General features: G+C 36.1%; 2 pseudogenes; one reads left to right on the top strand and one right to left on the bottom strand.

Annotated features, from left to right (window-relative positions):
* Positions 1-200: 200 nt before the first annotated feature.
* LOC116663851 lies at positions 201-3,227 on the bottom strand (annotated as a pseudogene).
* Positions 3,228-10,193: 6,966 nt separating this feature from the next.
* LOC116663914 lies at positions 10,194-10,297 on the top strand (annotated as a pseudogene).
* The last annotated feature ends 3,662 nt before the right edge of the window (positions 10,298-13,959 follow it).

Raw genomic sequence — 13,959 nt, 5'->3', positions numbered from 1 at the left:
CATTGATATTTTGATTTCCAATCTGACTGACTTACTAAATTCTTTTATTAATGTTAATAGTTTGTCTGCAAATTCTTTTGCATTATCTCTTAAGGCAATTTTTTATCTGTAAGTATTATTTTTTTCCTTATTTCACAATCTTTATAACTTTTCCCCCTATCTTTTCTTGTTGGTTTCTCACTGCCTCTTTGATCAGATCCTTATTCAAAATGAGCTGTCCAAAGTGATTTGACCTTTATGGAATAAAGAACTTTGAATTTATGCACCAGGCTTCTTTTCTTTTGTGGTGCATTTCTCTTCTGCTGGCTTCTTTTCAACTGCTGGTTTCTTGGTAGCTACAGCCTTTTTTCCCCCACCAAAGGGTTCTTCTGATTCTTAATACTAACAGCCTTCTTTCCTTTGTTCCCTACTGCTAGCTTTTGCCTGGAATCCCCTTCTCATCTGATTTGGCTTCTAGTGCTGCCTTTTGTACCTGTGGTTTGTGATTATTGGCCTGGCAAAGAATGACGTTCCAGTGCATGCTTTTTACATGTGGGTTTAGGGTCAACATTATGCTCAGGTTTTTCAGTGAATTCTTCGTAGGAAGTCTGTGATGAATCTTCTTATGTGATTCTTGGAAGGCTCTCTGAATATCTGTGGGCTTTTCAAAATTATGCTAAGGTCTGTATTGAGCATCTTGTGTATGGGAAGGTCGTAGTTACTCCTAAGGGTAACTTGTGGAAGGCACTTTCAGTCCAAAGCAGGAATGTCCCACAGGCCCACCAGGGGCAAGTTTCAAAATGTTTAGTTTGCTTATGTTAAGTAGCGTAATTGTAGGGATGTTCCGCATGCCTTGGCAATGCAGGGCCCTCTGTGCTGGATACAATGGCAGCTTCTCGTTTTGCTTTTCCAACTCTCGTTTGCTGAGAGGCATAGACCTTGTTGATATCATTTCAGATGCTCAGTTTATTAAGAAGCAAGACAGCCTCCTTGGTCTTCTGGTAGCCTTCAACTTTAACTTCAACCACCAATGGAATTTCAGAAACCTCCTCTGTATGAAGTGACCAGCACAGTTAAGGCTGAGTGAACCACGGCAGAGCAAACGGCACATCGCTGTGTGCTGTGTTCACTCTAGGGGGAACACTTAAGGTTTTGGTTGATGAAAACACACAGCCCCACAACACATATTTCCAAAAGCCCCCTGGCCATAAGCAGGAGCTAAATACTTACTGCCCTGTAAACAAAACCGTGGGTCACTGTGAAACTGGGGAAACCTTGTGTTTTCTTTCCAAGACACACAAGCTTATCAGAAATCTCACTCTTCAAAGCAAGGCATGGGCTTCCTGGGTGCTGACTGTGGAGGAACCAGCAAGATCACGCTAGTCTCCAAGAGACTGAATTTGCTGGCAGCTCCAACCTAGAATTCTTGATGGCTTTCTGAGGGACAGCTACGCCAAATGGGACTAGAACCAAAACAAACAATAAGTGAAAAAATCACTCAAAATTTGAGAACTGGACCAAAGACCAGATGAAAAACAAGCTGGATGCTAGTAAGGAGGTTCTGGGATGCCTGCCTGAAGCTCAGGGTTTTGATGCATTCTTTGTCGATAGTCATTGCTTGCTCTGTGTATTGGACTAGCATGAGGTATAGCAGCAATTTGGGACACACTGGCTTTTGTCTCTTGATCCGTAAGCTCGTGGTTTACTAGTGGGCAGAATGCTGACAGAGTCTGATGATAATTTTCAGCTCATACAAAAAAAAGCTAATTCTTTATGGTAATATAAATCCATCAACTGTAGGCTGAGCACAGCTGTGAAGAAAATTTGTCAGATTAAGCAATTGTAGCCCCTTGGTGACACAGTATTTGATGGAAACCACATTTCTGTTACATTAAGGCATCCAAATTCACTTGTTAAAGCACGACTTCCTTTTATTTTTAAAATACACTATTATAACAGGTCACTTTACAGCGTCTAGCAATACACCATCCTGCCCTATTGCTCTTGAATTTGAGATGAGTAAATGTCTTCCTTAAAATGCTCACGGTAATACATTCTTTGCTCCCTAGCCCCCAGGGAACAGTATGTTTTAATTAACGTATACATTATACAAATATCTGCTCCTCTTGGTTTTCTGTATGAAAGGGAATGAAATTTGTTCCACCAAAGAAGCAAAATCAGCACACTCAAAGGCTGGGTACAGATATATTAGCATTTCAGAGGCTCAAGTGTCATAACTGGTTTAACTAAACAAAGCCATAATGTACATTTCAGAAAACTACCAGGAAGGAAAATCAATTCTGTATTTGACTTGAATTCAAATAAATCCAGCACCATGTATCTGCATTCTGTATATCCCTGCTAGGATTTCTGCAAGTTATTTGCAATCAAAATCTTACTTAAACTTGTTTGAAAAGAGGCATAAATTTGCCGTTTTTCTTAAACTGAAAGCTTTGTCCTTACAGATCTACAGAAATATTTTGTGTCCTTAAAAGTGATTGATGTTGACGTGCTATTTTTCAATTTCTACCTGGGTAAAGTTATTAACATTTTATACTTTAATTGTAAATGTACTCATTTTGCTTGGGAGATGGACTGAGTGAATTGGTAGTGGTATATAATGCCTAGAGTCTGATTAGTCAGTGGGAGTGAAGAAAGCTCGTTAAGTCAGCTGTACATTTAGTGTTTCTGTAAATTGATAGGAGATTGGTCTTTAAAGGGAAATCTAGAAAGCTAAGGAATTGAGGATTACTATTTTGTACTTAAGGATTATGTTTCATTTTTCCCGAATCTTAGGATGAAGCAAGTTGCTGGTATCATGTCATAATATTTGAGAGATACAATGCAGGTGAAAAACTGACAAATTTAAGATCTCATACTTAAAAGGCGTTCTCTTTAAAGAATAAAATCAACAAGACAGTTTTTCAGATAAAAATTAAATTTATATGACCATTTTTTTTTTACTTCAAGTCTCTGTTCATTTGGTGCTCTAGCTTCAGTATAAAATATCTCAGTCTTCATTTAAAATATAAAATATGATAAATTTCTCTGGAAAATACTAGAATTAGAGGCAGTTATTCCACATTATCGGACCAGGAAGACCATGAGGGCGACTGCATCGCACAATTCGGGTTGGAATCGTTAACACAGAACACACTGAGAACGGCAGCCCCCCTGTGCAGCTCCATGTGAAGGGAGCTCCGTGGGGCCAGGCAGTGCCCTGCAGCCTTTGTGAGGGCTGTGAGCATTTCGTCTTTTGTGTCCAGTATACAAAGAGGAGGACTTGAAACTCTTCCCTAGTTTTCCACACACTTTCTCTTCCTCTGTGGACAACTTTTTAAACTACCTGAGTATCTTCTCCATTCCCCTGGGGGTGACTGGGCTTACTGACTTGTCCTGCTGTTCTGTCCAGGGGAAAATACAGTACTGAGCCATTAAGGACTATCCTCCTATTCTCTTAAAGATGAAAGAATGGGAACAGTAAATCAGGATTCTTTTCTGACCCTGTCTGGAGCATGGCCATGTTCCTGCTTGACATCATAGACAAATCTGTATGCAGATGTTAGTTTGCAACGTGATACACAACCACCCTTAACATTGGTTGCACTATGAGATTGCAGGTCAGAGTCTGTCCATTGGTTAAAAGACTAATCCCCTGAGTACTTGCAGGCTGTTCTAGTGGATTCATTACAACTTACTGATGTTTCAAAGTATCTAACCTCATTTGTAAAATGAGGATAATTCTTTCTGGCCTAATGTAGTGACTATAATATGTTAATATATTAACTCTTGAGTGGTCTTATATCTCCTCTTGTTGGTCTTAAATTTGGGTTCCCTGAAGAAAAGTGTCTTAATATGTATATATATGTATATAAATCTATATACATCCATGTGTATATATGTATATACATCCATGTATTCTCAGGCAATTCTAGCTATGAACAAAACTTTCATCAGTCGCTTTTTATGGCAATGGCTTTGGATCCTTTTAACTTATGATGTAGTAATTAGTAGCTGAATACTTCTCTGTATTTTTACCTCTTTTGTTTTTTCTTTTTCAATTTTTCTGCAACATTTTGCCATCTCCTGTGTTCTAATTCCATGTTTCCTGGTAACTTTTTTGGCCATAAATAAGTATGATTATGTTAACTAGGTCTTAATGAGAGGTGTCTGGGTAAAGGGTCTGATAATAGAAAACTTGGCGGAAAGTGCATATTACTCCATTTTAAGGGCACCCTCTATAAAAAATATCTGAACCGAATATATTTACTAGGGGTGAGTGATCACACACAAAAGAGTCCTTTGGCTGCTCCCCTTGTGTTCGAAATATGTAGCAAATCAATAGTGTTTGATAGAAAGATTTTATGACATTTGAGGAATAAACTTGAAGCTGTACAAAAATATAAGCTCAAGTGGTTATTTATCCCTGAAATGAAAAACAAGCTCATGGAAAATAAACACGGATGTCTAAAACCCTAATGCAGTCGCAGCCCTCCAGAAACAGAATTCTGACTGGTTGTGTCTCAAAGTCTCTTTGGGATTATGTTCACCAGATTTTAAATTTATAAGAAAAACACAGCAAAACACAGCATCTGTCAGACATGATAAGAACTACTAGCCTAAGGCAGTTTGCATTTTATTAGATTGCACCACATTTCTTTCGATGATGCCATATCTTTAAGAAGCTGCGTTTTCACTGATTGTTGTGATAAAAATAGTGAAAAAAAATCAAGATGAAATGGGAAATGATGGTGGTAGCATCCAATCTGATTCCATGATCTGATAAGTTCCAGGAGCACAAATCCATTTAGGGTGTAATTGTGGTTATCTAAAAAAAATTTTTTCTTTTAATTTATGTGTATTGTTTTTTCTAAAAGATGACTAAGTTGTTAAGACATAAGTTATTAGGTTGCTTGAACCTAACTACTTCATAAAAAGAATGATTAGGTATTGCGTTGGGCCTGTCAAATGTCATGAAAAAGTTGCAGAGACTCTAAGGGTCCTGTAAACCAAGGCAGTCTGGGAATCTCTGAATTATACAATTTTGTTGTTTGATAGTCTTGAACTATTTGAGTATGTTGATTTTTCTTTGAAAATAATCAACAAAGACCAAGTGACACTCTAGGAGGGTTTTCTGGTGTGTGTGTTTGATTTCTAGACGATGGCTGAATACCTCCCAGATCCCTGGTATCTTAACTATCAATGAGTTGAGGCAGAGTTTTCTTAGGTAGTTGAGTAGCATGTTCTACATTCCACAACTCCCAGTTCTGGTAGGAGGTTGATGAGGCTGTTTCCTTGGTGGACACAGGGTAGAAGTTCTTTGCTATTGATGTGGTACTGAGAAGCCCAACCATAAGGCAGTGTCAGTGAAAAACCATTTCACACTGCCTGATGAAAGACTTGTTACATCTTGATTTGGACTGATGTATTCTTCGACCATCCCAAGAATGTGACTGTTATTCTCACCTTGCTTCTCATTCCAAAGAATGTGAAAATTATCTTAAATCTCTGGGGTAGCACTACGAATCCAATTAGCAGTCACCTTTCCTCTACCCCATCAAAAAGTCTGCACTCTTCAGTCTGTAGCTCAAATTCCATTTTCTCCCTAAACCTCACCTTAATCCCACAGATGAAGTAGTCAAAGCTTCCTTACGCACTCCTCCCTATCAGTGTTCCCCTATTATTGATAGGTGCTTCCCCTAGTTTGTAAATTCATTAAAAATTTGAATATACTCAGGAAAACTTTGTCAAATTATCCTAATTTTCATAATCTGGGCTTCATAATCTCAGCAGTAGCCACAAACTTAATGATTTTTTTTTTTTGTCTTTTGGAAAACAGATCATTGACAAATTACGACTGTTGTCCACTGCAAGACTTCTTAACCTTGTGACATTCAAATAAAAGGACCGTACTTCTATAACATATCAGGATGAATGGATGAGGCCATGACTGATGGAAGGGGTGGGCTCTGGTCACCCCCAATGTGGGGGAGCATTGATATCTCAGCAGGACTCTAACCCATGGGTGGCACACCAGTGCACTCCAGTATATTGGTTTGTAAGCTGGGTTTTATTGCACTTTGGTTACAATAACATCTTTATATAAACCTCTCAGAAGACAACTTATAAACCTTCTAACAAACATAATACATACGACTTAGAAAACTCACATAGAATCTGTTTCAAAATCACTGAGCTTACTATTTAACGTTATTAAAGAACTGTGCAGAGTTTGCCAGTAAACCCTTCTCTCCCTGGGGTTTCTGTCCGTGGAGGAATGTTCTGAGGCGGAGTCATTGAACACTGGTGTTTTGAGATTCCATTACCATAATCATTTCTCATTCATGGAGTATTTGCTGGACTCAGATCTGTAGCACAGATCAGGGAAGTAGCACCGGTGAATGGACCTGAGTCAGTCCAGGGTAAGGAATGTAGGAAGTCATGAGATCATGGTGGTCTGGATAATATCATGTTATTCCACTGTTGAAAACCTTCCTGTGTCTGCCCATAAATTTGGAATAAAATCCAAATTCTTCACTACGACTTCTTCCATGGATGTATGCTGTGTACTGCTTATTTCTCTAACCTCATCTGATCATTCTGCAAATATTCACTGAGTACCTATCATATTCCAATCATTTGGGATACATATATGAACAAAATTAAGATGTAAACACCTTGCCTTCATGGCGTTAACAATGTGAGAAAAAAAACAGATAATAAGCCATAAAATAAATGTATGTAATAAATAGAATTTTAGAGGTGATAGGGATATGGGATAAGGAAAGTTGGGGAAGTTAAGGGGGGTTGAGAGGACAAGCAGGAATGGGGTTGGCAACTCTTTTTCTGTAAAAGGCCAGGCACTAATTTACGCTTTGAAGGCCATAGGGTCTAAACCCCGCCCTGCCCTCGTAGCACAAAGGCAGCCAGAGGTGATAGTCAGTGAGTGGGCATAGCTATGCTCCAGTGAAACTTGACAAAAACAGGCAGTTGGCCTGGTATGACTGATGGGCTATTATGTGAAGACTCCTGGGTTACAGTATTAAACCATCACTGGGAAGGCCTCATTGTGAAAGTAGGATCTGAGCAAAATAACTTTCTGTCCCATTGTCCTGTATAGGTTTAATCATAACGTTTATCATCTTGTTAACATGTTTTCTTTGCATGCTTGTTAGCAAGCTCTGTTGCTCTCTCTCCTAATGAGTATGTAAGCGCCATGAGGGCAGTGAGCTGCTGTCCTTTTGGCACCTGGAATAGTGATGGCACAGAGTGGATATCCAATAAATATTTGTTAAGTGAATGAGTGGAGAGTGAATGTCCTTTCTAAAGAGAGCAGCCTGTATCTAGTTCTAGCAAATTATAACCATGAAAGGTTGAGGTGTTTGTGGCTAGATCTTTTGAGTTTTCAAGAGAAGCTAGAGATCCCAATTTTTGTATAAAATCTCTCAGTTTCAAATGACTGCAACTAATTAAAAAAAATAGAAAAAACTTTGCATGTCAAACTAAATATTTCTGCAAGCTAGTTATCCAGGACTTCTATATACATTCATGGGGTGAATCAGCTGGTGTTTTTATTTGAGTTTTTTTTCCTGTGGTGCACAATATGAAAGATGATTTTGGTGTCTTGTTTAGGTCATGACTAGTTAGTAGCAATATAGATCACACTTCTTATGACTTCCTACCCATATTCTCTGCCTGTAAGAACTGCATGTGTTAAAATCGTATTTACTGTAGGGCAATATGCTGTCCTAAGGGAAAGAGTTCACAGATTCCATGCCTAAACTTTTGGAACCTGTATAAGCCTATGGAATATAGGTTTTTTTTTACTTCTTTACTTGGCTTTGCTCTTAGGAGAGCGAAATTCCCAACTCTGGATCTATATGGTGTAATTTTCAAGTAAAGTAAAAGTTGGAAGGCATCATTCATTTCATTGATTCACAGTGTGCCTATCCCATGGTAGATAAGTAATAAATATGTACTGTTAGAATGAGACAATGAAATCTATATTCATTATGACATTTGAAAAACAGATGAAAGTAGAATAAATATATTTCGAGTACTGTGTATTATTGGAGAAATTACTGTTCTCAAGTCATGGATGCTGAAAATCTAATACAGTAACACAAATTCAATACCTGGATAATTTTTTTTTTTTTTATTGAGTTATAGTCAGTTTACAGTGTTGTGTCAATTTCCAGTGTAGAGCACAATTTTTCAGTTACACATGAATATACATATATTCATTGTCATATTCTTTTTCACTGTGAACTACCACAAGATCTTGTATATATTTCCCTGTGCTATACAGTATAATCTTTATCTATTCTACATGTGCCTGTCAGTATCTACATCGAACTCTCAGTCTGTCCCTTCCTACCCTCCTCCCCCCGGATAATTTTTAAGTCTACAATGAATGAAAAACTTGAGTGACCTAAGGGCCCTAACTGAAAACGCTATATCATACTAATTGTAGGTAATATTTATTACACTTTTAATATGTGATGAGTCCTTTTTACATTATTATTCTTTTTAGAATATTATATTATGTTTAGAATAAGGTTGAAAATGTATTTCTAATACCATGATTATACCAAAGTCACATGATCCATACAGTTTCAAGCAAGTATGGCAGGAGATGCTTCTGAGGATTTAGGACTATTTATTTCAGATCATTTTCAAGATAACAAAAATAGAAAAATGAATGATACTCTAACCTATAAAATATAAGGCAAAGGATCTGAGTTTTTTTGATTATGATGCTTTACTTTGAGGATCAGGTTTGGAAAGAGCATGAATGATATGTTTTGGTATTCATTTTCTATAATATGCTTATGTACATATGAATCTATTTGTACTTTAAGGGACACAATTATCACAGGTACTTAAAATGTGGAGATAATACTGAGAATAAATTTTTAAAATACATCACATTATTAATCTTATGTTTAGTAAATGGTAACCAGAACTATTAGTATATATTGGTAATTTTTTTTCCTACATTTTTTTTTTCATGGAGAAAATTGACATATAAAATTAGGTTAACTTAAGGTATGCAACATAGTAATTCATTACATGTGTAAATTGTGAAATGATGATTACAGTAAGTCTAGTTAACCGTCACATACAGTTACAAATTACTTTCTTGTAAAAAGAACTTTTAAGATTTACTCTCTTTAATAAGTTTTAAATATACAATACTGTATTGTTAGCTATGGTCACCATGCTCTGGATTATATCCTTAGGATATTATTTATTTTAAAATTGGAAGTTTATAAGTTTTGACCACCTTTACCCATTCCACCACCACCCCCACTTCCCAACTCTGATAACCACCAATCTTCCTATGCATTTTTTTTAAAAGATCCCATGTGTAAGTGAGATCATATGGTATTTGTATCTTCTCTGTCTGACTTACTTCACTTAGCACAATGCCCTCAAGGTCTATCCATGCTCTCACAAATGGCAGTATTTCCTTTTTTTATGACAGAATATTATTCCATTGTATAGATATCACATCTTCTTTATCCATTCATCTGTTGATTGACACTTAGGTGGTTTCCATGTCTTGGTTATTGTAATTAGCACTGCAGTAAACATAGGATGCAGCTCTTTCTGAGCTAGTGTTTTATCTCCTTTAGATAAATACCCAGCAATGGGATTGTTGGATCATATAGTAGTTCTATTTTTAATTTTTTGAAGAACTTCCATACTGTTTTCCATTAGTAGCTCCACCAATTTACATTCCTACTAACAGTGCACAAGGGTTCCCTTTTTTCCCCACATCCTTGCCTACACTTGTTATTTCTTGTTTTTTAAATAACAGCCATTCTAACAAATGTGAGATACTATGTCATTGTGGTTTTGATTGCATTTCCCTGATGATTAGCAATGTTGAGCATGTTTTCATGTACCTATTGGCTATCTGCATGACTTCTTTGGAGAAAAAACTCTGAGATCCTCTGCCTATTTTGTAATGAAATTGGTTTTTTGCTTTTCAGTTGTATGAGTTCCTTATGTATTTTGAATATTAACTCCTTATCAGTTATATGATTTACAGAAATTTTCTCCTATTTGGGAAGTTGGTTTTTCATTTTGTTGATGGTTTCCTTTGCTGTGCTGAAGCTTTTTAGTTTGTTTTTTGCTTTTTTTTGCCATTGCTTTTTTTAGATCTAGAAAAATACCACCAAGACTGATGTTAAGAAGCTTATCACCTTGTGCTGTATAAAAGGAGAAAAGGTTGGAGGCCACCCTTGGGCCTGACAACACACATATGGTTAGGTATTGCCACCTACTTCGTGGCATCTAACCATCATTTTTAGAAGCAATCTAAATGTCCATCGACAGAGGATTGGATAAAGAAGTTGTGGTATATATACACAATGGAATACTACTCAGCCATAAAAAAGAGTGAAATAATGCCATTTGCAGCAATGTGGATGGACCTAGAGATGATCATACTAAGTGAAGTCAGACAGAGAAAGACAAATATCATATGATATCATTTATATGTGGAATGTAAAAAAAGGACACAAATGCACTTACTTATGAAACAGAAACAGACTCACAGACCTAGAAAACAAATTTATGATTACCAAAGGGGAAAGTGGAGGGCAGGGTGGTTAAATTAGGAGTTTGGGATTAGCAGATAGAAACTATTATATACAAAATAGATAAACAACAAGGTCCTACTATATAACACAGGGAACTATATTCAATAGCTTATAATAACCAATAATGAAAAAAATATAAATAACCGAATCACTTCGCTGTACACCAGAAACTAACACAACATTGTAAATCAACTATACTTCGATTTAAAAAAAAAGCTTATCACCTTTGTTTTCTTCTAGTCTTACAGATTCAGGTCTATGTTCAAGCCTAATCCATTTTGAGCTAATTTTTGTGTATGATATTAAATAGGGGTCCAATCTAATACTTAGTATGTGGCCAAAGTTTTCCCAGCACTTTTAATCGAAGAGACCATTCTTTTTCCCATTCTATAATTTTTACTCCTTTGTCATATGTTAATTGACCATATATGTGTGGGTCATTTCTGGGCTTTCTTTTCTGCTCCATTGATCTACGTGTCTGTCTGTTTGCCAAAAGCATACTGTTTTGATTACTAAAGCTTTTTAATACAGTTCAAATCAGAAAGCATGATGTCTCTCACTTTTCTATACTTTTTTAAAGATTGCTTTGGCTATTATAGGTCTTTTTTTTTTTTTTAATTGCATATACCTTTTAAGGTTGCTGTCTATTTCTGTGGAAAATGCTATTGGAATTTTGATAGGAGTTTCATTGAGTCTATAGATTCCCTGGGTAGTATGCAGAATTTAACAATATGAATTCTTCTAATACATAAGCATGGAATATCTCTCCATTCATTTTTGGTGCCTTCAGTTTCTTTCATCAATGTGTTATACTATTCAGTGTAAAGACCTTTCACCTCCTTAGTTAAATCTATTCCTAGGTATTTTATTTATTTTATGCAATTGCAAATGGGATTGTTTTCTTAATTTCTCTTTCTCTTTCTTATAGTTTGTGTTATTAGTGTATACAAATGGAACTGATTTTTATATACTATTATATTCTGTAAATTAGCTGAATTTGTTTATTCTAACAGGTTTTTGGTGTTATTTTTAGGGTTTTCTGTATGTAATATCATGTCATCTACAAATAGGCATTTCTATTTCTTCCTTTCCAATTTGGAGACGTTCTGTTTCTTTTTATTGCCTAATTTCTCCGGCTAGGACTTCCAATACTACATTGAATAAGAGTGGCCAGCATAAACATCCTTGTCTTATTCCTGGCCTTAGAGTAAAAGCTTTCAGCTTTTAACGTTAAGTATGATGTTAGCAGTGGACTTCTCAAATATGTCCTTATCATGCTGAGGTACAATCCCTCTATATCCAGTTTTTTGAGAGTTTTCTTTTTCCAGTCATAAATGAATGTTGAAATCTGCTAAATGCTTTTTCTGCTTCTTTTGAGATGATCATATGATTTTTATCCTTTGTTTTGTTAGTGTGGTGATTGCACTGATTGACTTATGGATGTTGAACCACCCTTGCATCCCTGGGATAAATCCACTTGATAGTGGTGTATGGTCCTTTTAATGTATTTTTAAATTCAGTTTGCCAATATTTTGTTGAGGATTTTTATATCTATGTTCATCAGGAATATTTACCTGTAATTTTCCTTTCTTATAGTGTTCTTGGTTTGGTACAAAGGTAAGGCTGACTTGACAAATGAATTTGGAGGTTTCCCCTCCTTTTCTATTTTTCGGGAGACTTTGAGGATTGGAATTAGTTCCTTACATATTTGCTAAGAATTCACCAGTGAAGCCATCTGGACTTTAATTTGTGGGAAGTTTTTGATTACTGAACCAATCTCCTTACTAGTAATTGGTGTGTTAAGGTTTTTCTATTTCTTTATAATCGTTATAATTCAGTCTTGGTAGATTGTACATTTCTAAGAATTTATCCATTTTTTCTAGGTTTTTTGACTTGTTTGCATATACCTGTTTGTAGTAGTCTCTTTATGATCCTTTGTATTTCTATGATATCAGCTGTAACATCTTTCCTTTCATTTCTGATTTATTTATTAGAGTCCTATCTTTATTTGTCCTTGCTGAGTATAGCTAAATGTTGGTCTATTTTATCTTCTCAAAAACACAGCTCTTATTTTCATTGATGTTAACTATTATCTTTTTAGTCTCTATCTCATTTATTTCCATTCTAATCTTTATTTCCTTCCTTATACAAACTTGGAGGTTTATTTGTTCCTCTATTTCCTTGAGCTGTAAAGTTAGGTTGTATGATATCTTTCTTGTTTATTAATGTGTTTATTGCTATGAACTCGCCCTCTTAGAACTGCTTTTGCTGAAGCCCATAAGTTGGGATCCTGTAAGTTTGATGTTGTATTTCTACTTTCATTTACCTCAAGATATTTTTTGATTTCTTTTAATTTTTTCTTTGACCCTTTGGGTGTTCAGTATCATGTTGTTTAATTTCCACATATTTTTGATTTTTCCAGTCTTATAATTTCGTTCTACTGTTGTGTTTGAAAAGACTCCTGATAAGATTTCAGTCTTCTTAAATTTAGACTTATTTTATGGCCTAGCGTCTGATACATCCTGGAGAATGTTCCATGTGTGTTTGAGAAAAAGGTATATTCTGTTTTCTTTTGGATGGAATGCCCTTGGTCTGTGACCTTCATCTGGCCTAATGTGTCATATAAGGCTGATGTTTCTGTGCTGATACTCTATCTAGAGGACCTTATCTATTGATGTTAGTGGGGTATTAAAGTTCCCTATTATTGTACTGCTGTCTACTTTCTTGCTTTGTATCTGTTAATATTTGCTTTATTTATTTGGGTGTGTAAGCATTTACAAATGTTATACCATCTTGTTGATTTGATACTTTTATTATTATATAATGGCCTTCTTTGTCTTATATTAGAGTTTTTGCTTAAAGTATATTTTGTCTGATGTAAGTATAGCTATTCCAAACCTCCATCTTTGTGCTCTCTGCTCTTTCTTACCCCACGTCTCCAGCATCTCATGGAAAGGAGCTTGTTCACATATTTGGTGCCCTGGTTTTCATACTGCCACCCAGGCTTCTGGACATCCTGACCATCTGGCTCTGGTAGCCAGTGGGGCTTACGTTAGCAGCGCCCACACGACTGTAACCCAAGTGTTTCTTAACCAGCTTCCCTGCCCCCCATCACTAAAAGGCACAGTGCAGAGACAGAGACAGAAATGCCTACCCAGTCATTCCATGAAAGAGGCCTATTAGCTTATCTTTATAGCTGTCTTCTGAGAGGTTTCCATTTCGATGCAGTATCTTTTCCATCTTTTCACTTTTAGACTGTGTGTGTCCTTATATTTGAAGTGAGTCTCTTACAGGCAGCATATAGACAGTTTTTATTTTTATCCACTTAGCCATTCTGTCTTTTGTCTGGAGAATTTAGTCCATTTACAGT

Source organism: Camelus ferus, chromosome 5, assembly GCF_009834535.1.
Source record: "Camelus ferus isolate YT-003-E chromosome 5, BCGSAC_Cfer_1.0, whole genome shotgun sequence".
Lineage (NCBI taxonomy): Eukaryota > Metazoa > Chordata > Mammalia > Artiodactyla > Camelidae > Camelus > Camelus ferus.
Note: the sequence above shows the minus strand (reverse complement) of the source record. Positions and strands in the feature narration are given on the sequence as shown.